The sequence below is a fragment of the Pseudopodoces humilis genome, chromosome 2, assembly GCF_049639895.1.
Source record: "Pseudopodoces humilis isolate 2021_Gansu_Grassland_sample_001 chromosome 2, ASM4963989v1, whole genome shotgun sequence".
NCBI lineage: Eukaryota > Metazoa > Chordata > Aves > Passeriformes > Paridae > Pseudopodoces > Pseudopodoces humilis.
In genome coordinates, this window is record NC_142201.1 from 15,415,565 (window position 1) to 15,421,564 (window position 6,000).

At 45.0% G+C, this 6,000-nt stretch overlaps 1 protein-coding gene across 3 annotated transcripts in view; it reads right to left on the minus strand.

The window, feature by feature from the left end:
* CDKL5 (cyclin dependent kinase like 5) overlaps window positions 1–5,046 on the minus strand; it is a 123,779-nt gene extending 118,733 nt beyond the window's left edge. For 2 of the 3 annotated variants that reach the window (XM_088051987.1, XM_088051985.1), the window contains exon 1: window positions 4,997–5,046. The gene's annotated coding sequence lies outside the window, so the exon portion shown is untranslated. Of the gene's footprint in view, window positions 1–4,744; window positions 4,819–4,996 lie in introns of those variants that run through there. The other variant, XM_088051986.1, reaches the window with a different exon arrangement.
* Between the last annotated feature and the right edge of the window lie 954 nt (window positions 5,047–6,000).

Here is a 6,000-nt window from a genome sequence, read left to right on the forward strand (position 1 = left end):
GTGAAAATTCAGTTAAAAACTGATTCATACTTTGGGGTTTTTCTCCCCCTGCCTTTTTTTTTTAAAAAATATTGCCATGAAAGTATTTCTTCTAAATGCCAACTACATCACCATGTTAAGATTATATTCTTTTCTCCAAATAAGTGTCAGTGTTAAATTAAGTTACCCTATTATTATAAATAAATAACTAAAAGATTAAATTTCAATACAATAGTAGGCAATTCCAACACTAAAAGGCTGTATTAGGAATTCAAATTTGAAGCCAAGCTGGAACACACAAACATCTCTGCTGAAGTAATGTTAGAAAAATAAATCTAATTACACTAAAGCTAGAATTAAAAGCTTCTGGGGATTTAACAGTTCAGTATCACAAAAAGTCATCATATAATAACTAATCCATTGCATTTTCCTCATTTTAAAACACAGCAATAGATTATTTTTACTCCACATCAGCTAAATGCAACTTAGGTCTCAAACATCACATGATTGAGAAGAGGAACACAACTAACTTGAGAGCCTATACATTCATTTCTGAAAGTTACTTTGCCTAAAGGAAACAGGCACGGAAGCTCTCTGAAAGGTAACCTATTTCCAATGAAATTCTCAGAGAAGGGAGGAAAGAAATATATGCAATATTTCTATAGCAACACAGTTTTAAACATGCAGAACCTTTTACATTTATTTTGTTCTTTCATTGTGACTTAGCCAAGATTTTTAACACAACTATTTCTGCCATGCTAAGATATCTTCATTAACAGTGATAAAGAAACATATTATCACATTCTAAATTTTAAAAAGTATTGTTAAAAGCTGAATACGTTACTCTTGTGAACATTCAGAACTGCATCATCTTTCCTTCATCCACATTTAGTATTATGAAACTGCACAGACTCAGCAAGAGGGCTTATGTTGCAACAGTGATTTCCTCCGTTTAGGTATCATTTTAATATTTTTTTAAATTTATATTATAAAATTAATGCTTACTGCTTCTGATGCAGAAAGCTGGTATAACCATTCATAAATAGATCTTAATCTAGATACTAAAGTAGCAGAGTTAAAATACAGAATTCGGAACCAGGAAATTAATCCTATTATTCATTATATTACAAACACTCATCATTCTCACGTTAGAAATAACATCAGAATGATGATGTTCTGTTGTAAAAATTAAGATAATAATCTAGAGTTTATAGGTTTAGCTCATGCATAATACTAAAATTCTTTAAAATTCTCAAATAGAAATTATGGCAAATGCAAGGCATTCTTGTTCCGTTCACATGATGAGCACATATTTCACAATGACTTCATTTATCCTCCATATCAACACATTTCCAGGGTAACATTCTGTCATTACCGTTTCATTACCTATGTTCATACTTTGCACACAATAAGCATACAACCAATAAAAGATTTCATAAATTAGGACTCATATCCTAGTCAGAACTTAAATAGTACCTAGGAAAAACTGTTGGTTAGGTCTTTTCTGTCCAGATTTCTACTGCTGTTATACATTTAAGAGAGAGTGAAAGCCAGTGCTTACATGTGAACAGTTTTGAAATTCAAGAGTTTCCATATATAGTCAGTATTATAAATAGTTATTTTTATAGCAGCACTGAACTGACTTTTCAATATATATACAGAGGGTGTTTTCTGCTTACTGAAATTATTCTGTTATTCTACCTTGTACTTCCAGTCTTAGCTCTCCTCCCACTCACAGTCTGTTGTATGGCTCCACACAACAACAGAAATAGCCACTGCTAGTGTAAGGCCACCCTGGGACTACAGTTGACAGAACACCAGCTTGGAAGGGACCTCAGGATCACTCGGCCCAACCTTTCCTGGAAAAGGCACAACCTAGACAAGATGGCCCAGGACCCTCTCCAGCTGCGTCATACAAGTATCCAGTGTTTGGGAATCCAATGGCTTCCTGGAAAGATTGATTATTCTTTCAACTGATTGCTCCTATCGTAAAAAATTTCCTCTTGTGTCCCACTGGAATATCCCCAGGAATAACTGGTACTCATCACCTCTCATCTCTTCCATGGGACTCCTTGCAAAAGGGAGTCTCCATGTTCTTTGTAGCCACCCTTTAAATACCAGAACATGATGTCAATTAGATTGGTGGTCCAATAACAGTTCCCACCAAACTAATCCAAACTTCTATTTTATAAAGAGGCTGTCTTTATACTGATCATACAGTTTTTTACACTTGCCTGTACATGCTTCACTGGTAAAGAAGGCTTATGAAATGTATAATCTCAAGGGTTTTGTTAGGAACATACAGATGGAGTGTGCATTTCAGTATGAAAATCTCCAAGTCTATATTTTCCCCCATTATTTTTAAACTAAACTGATAGGATCTATGAGAACATTAAAAAGGATCTGCAATTTCTTTGTTTCAACACCAAGTTTTGAAAACCAAGCCAGTGCATATCAGTTACAACATTAACAGGTTTATTGTAACTCTCATTTTAAATTTAGACTAAAGGAATCAAAACAATATCTACTTTCAGCTTCCATGAAATTCCAATCTAAAATTTTAAAAAAACCTCTTTAATATAAACCAACCACAGATTATATATCATATTCACTAAGACTGTCCACATTAAGTTAAAGTGAAAAAACAAGCATAATGCAAGTATTTTTTACATGTGTATCTTTAAAGGTAACTGCTTTCAATGGCAGGTCCAACACCAACTGAAATTAAAATATCTAAAACATGGTACAGCATTTGCTCCTTGCAATGCTCGGTATCTACAGCTTTAGATTTTTCCACGCTCCTATAAAATATGGTCTTTCACCAGTTGTAATCTGCCATCCAGTTCTCCAGCATGCTAGAAAAATCTAAGGAACTAAATCAAGGCAACCAAGATTTTGACACAATTCTGATGTAATTACCTAAATACTACAGTTTTAGGTAAATACTGACAAACAAGGCCATATCCCTAAGAGCTATTCAATGCAGAGGCTTCTTGAGGCAAAAGATCTCTCCTTGAAGAACGTCTTGCCAGAAGTACAAAGGGGGAGATTTTCCTTCCTATTGTCAAATGAGCAAAATGAGAGAAATTTTGAACACCCACACAACTAGAGGTAGTATTTAAGTCTGTACAATAGAAAAGGCCAATACTTTTCTTATTCAATCCACCTATTAAAAATGACACTTCGTGCTTCTACTACACACAAATATATTTTATAAAAAGCTTACTTTTTCTCCCTAACTGCAGATCTTTTTGCTTTTAAAAGCACACACACTAAGACAAGAACCATCTTAATGATCATGCTGTTTTAGGCAGACCCAAAAGTCTATCTGAAATGCACAATTTTGACACACATGACATATGGGAAATAAATAGTTAAGTGTACACATAGAAAGCAAAATAAAGCGGGACTTGTAGATTGTACTAGCCAAGGAGCCAGTATCAGCTGGCCACATACAACTTGATCACTCATTACAGTGGAAGCTGGTGGTGCTCAACAACTCCCTGAAAAACAGCAGAGAGGCATGAGGGAAAGAAAAGAAACTAAGAGGACAATTTTAAACTTCTCTCCTGCAATACTGCAGAGCCACTTGTGATCTGCGTTTATCAGTGTGCCAATGGATTTTCCCAGCCCTCCTCTGTTACACATTCTCTTACAGCCTATTTGAGACCTCACAAAGCTTTACTAGTTAAACATATATTTGTAATAAATGATTCTTCCAGATGTGACCATGACTAATGCATTACCATCCTGACAAGCCTACCGAGTACAAGTCGGGTAATAGCTTCCCTCGCCCGAGGCAGAGCACCCAGGAATATGCACGATCATTACTAATTTCACTATGGCAGTTGCAGGCTGTTGCTGCCTCAGACAGCTCTACCTGCCGCAGCCATGGTCGGCACCGCATGATGCAGACAGGAGGAGGATCTCTCCGAGCGAGGCTGGAGTAGTTCAGCAACAGCGTGCAGAGCCCTCACATTCATAAAGAGAACGGAACAGGAGCTCCGCTTCTTGCTCCTGCAGCCCTAGAAGAGGCATTGCTGCAGACACACAAAACCCCGCTTGAAAAAAATCCTTTTGCCTTCCATATACTCCAAGGACAACAACCGAGGTTTCCCTGCTCACCCACCAATGTAAAAGATGAAAGCTGAAGCAGATGCAAGGAATAGCCCAGCAACGGGAATCCCGGCATCCCTCATCTTCCTAGCGGCTGGAGGTGAGGAACAGCCTTCTCTCCTGGGTGTTGTCCCCTCCGATGCTCTCCATCACCACCTGCCTACCTTGGAACAACTAGTACGTTTTCTCACAACTGCCATCGACGATGCACAAACCCAGCAACAGGGCGACTGATTTAAAAAAAAAAACAAACAACAAACCCAAAACCACACACAAAAAAAAAAAACACAACCCAAACCCACCCAAAAGACAACGCTGCCTCCCCCAAATCATAATAATCTATGGAGCATCTTTTTAAGAAAAAGCCCTAAGCACTCCCAGTGCGACGGAAGACGGTATTAGGGACGAAGCAGGGAGAGCTCGCCCAAGACAAGGCTCAGGGGCGGAATCCCACGGGCGGAATCCCACGGGCGGAATCCCACGGGCGGCCACCTCCCCGCCCCAGGGCATTCCCGGCCGGACCGAGGGCGGGCCGCGCCCGCCGGCTCTGCCCCCTCCCGAGAGGGGCGGCCGTGGACCCCGCGCCCCGCCGGACCCCGCCGGGCACCGCAGCCTCACCCCCGGGCCCTTCCCGGCCCCTCGGGCGCACCTGGGCTGGGAGCGGAGCGGGGCGCAGACACCGACCGGCCCCGGCGGGGCGGGAGGAGGGCGGCAAGCAGCCGCCAGCGGCGGCGGGGGAATCGCGGCTGGCCGGGAAGGAGAGGGGACGGACAGGGAGCCGAGGGAAGAGGGCGAGGCGCGGGGTTGCCTCGCCGCAGCAGCGGCAAGAACCCGGCGGCCGGGCGGCGACAGGTGAGGGCGGCGGAGGGCACGGGGCGAGCTCCCCGCGTGCCTCCCCTACCTGCGCTCCGGCGCTGCCGCTGCTCTCGGTGCGCCCGCTCCCGCTACCCCGCCCGCTGCCGCCGCCCCCTCGCTGCGCTCCCCCGCCCGCCGCGCTCAGCCGACCCCGCTGGCCGTGGGGCCCGCCCCCGACCCGCACTGACGTCCCCGCTCGCCAATAGCAGAGGAGCGAGCGGGCATCAGGCCGCGCCCTCGCCCATCTCGGCCAATAGCAGCTCGCCATGGGCACATCTCCCCGCCCCTGGCACCGCCCCTCGCGGCACCGCCCCTGTCGGGGCCGGTTCGGTTGAGGCGCAGCTGCCGCGCAGCGGGCGCGGGAGGCGGCGCGGCTCCGGTCCCGCGGGTCGCGTCGGGCGGTCCCGGGGGCAGGTCCGGCCATGGGGGACAGTGGGATACCTCCGCAGGTGGAGGAGCGGGAGACCAGCCCCCGGCAGCAAGGCACGGCCGTGAGGGATGTGTCCTTCCCTGACAGGGAGGGGGCGGGGGGCTTTTCGTGCGGGGGATTCCGCGGAACGGATGAGCTTCCTCCTTTGATTTTTTTAAATTTCTTTTTTCTTTTTTTGGCATGGAAACTGGTCCCCGCCTCCGGCACGCAGAGCCGTTTGTCACCCGAGTGCGGGGCGGGGAGGCGGGAGAAGCGCCGTAGGAGCTGCTGATGCTTTTGCTGGATGGGTGGAGAGGAGAGCGGCTGGAGAGAAGGGGAGCGGGGATGTTAAAAATCAGTATATCTTTTTTTTTCTTTTTTTTTTTTCTTCATTAGCTCTTGACACGGTGAAAATGCCTCCAGCCCTTAAGCATTTCTCCGTCCTTTTTTTACAAAACTCTAATCTGGGCTTTCAGAATATGTTGCTGGCGCCTATAAGGCTTTCACCTTTTAGCTTTGCTCACACAAAATCACAGTTTTAAACCGAAGCCACTTTCCAGCAGGCATCGAATATCAGATGCATCACGGCAAAATGTAGCTCTGCAAGTTATGGGTGCCCAAACTCGACTCCCATTTTCTTG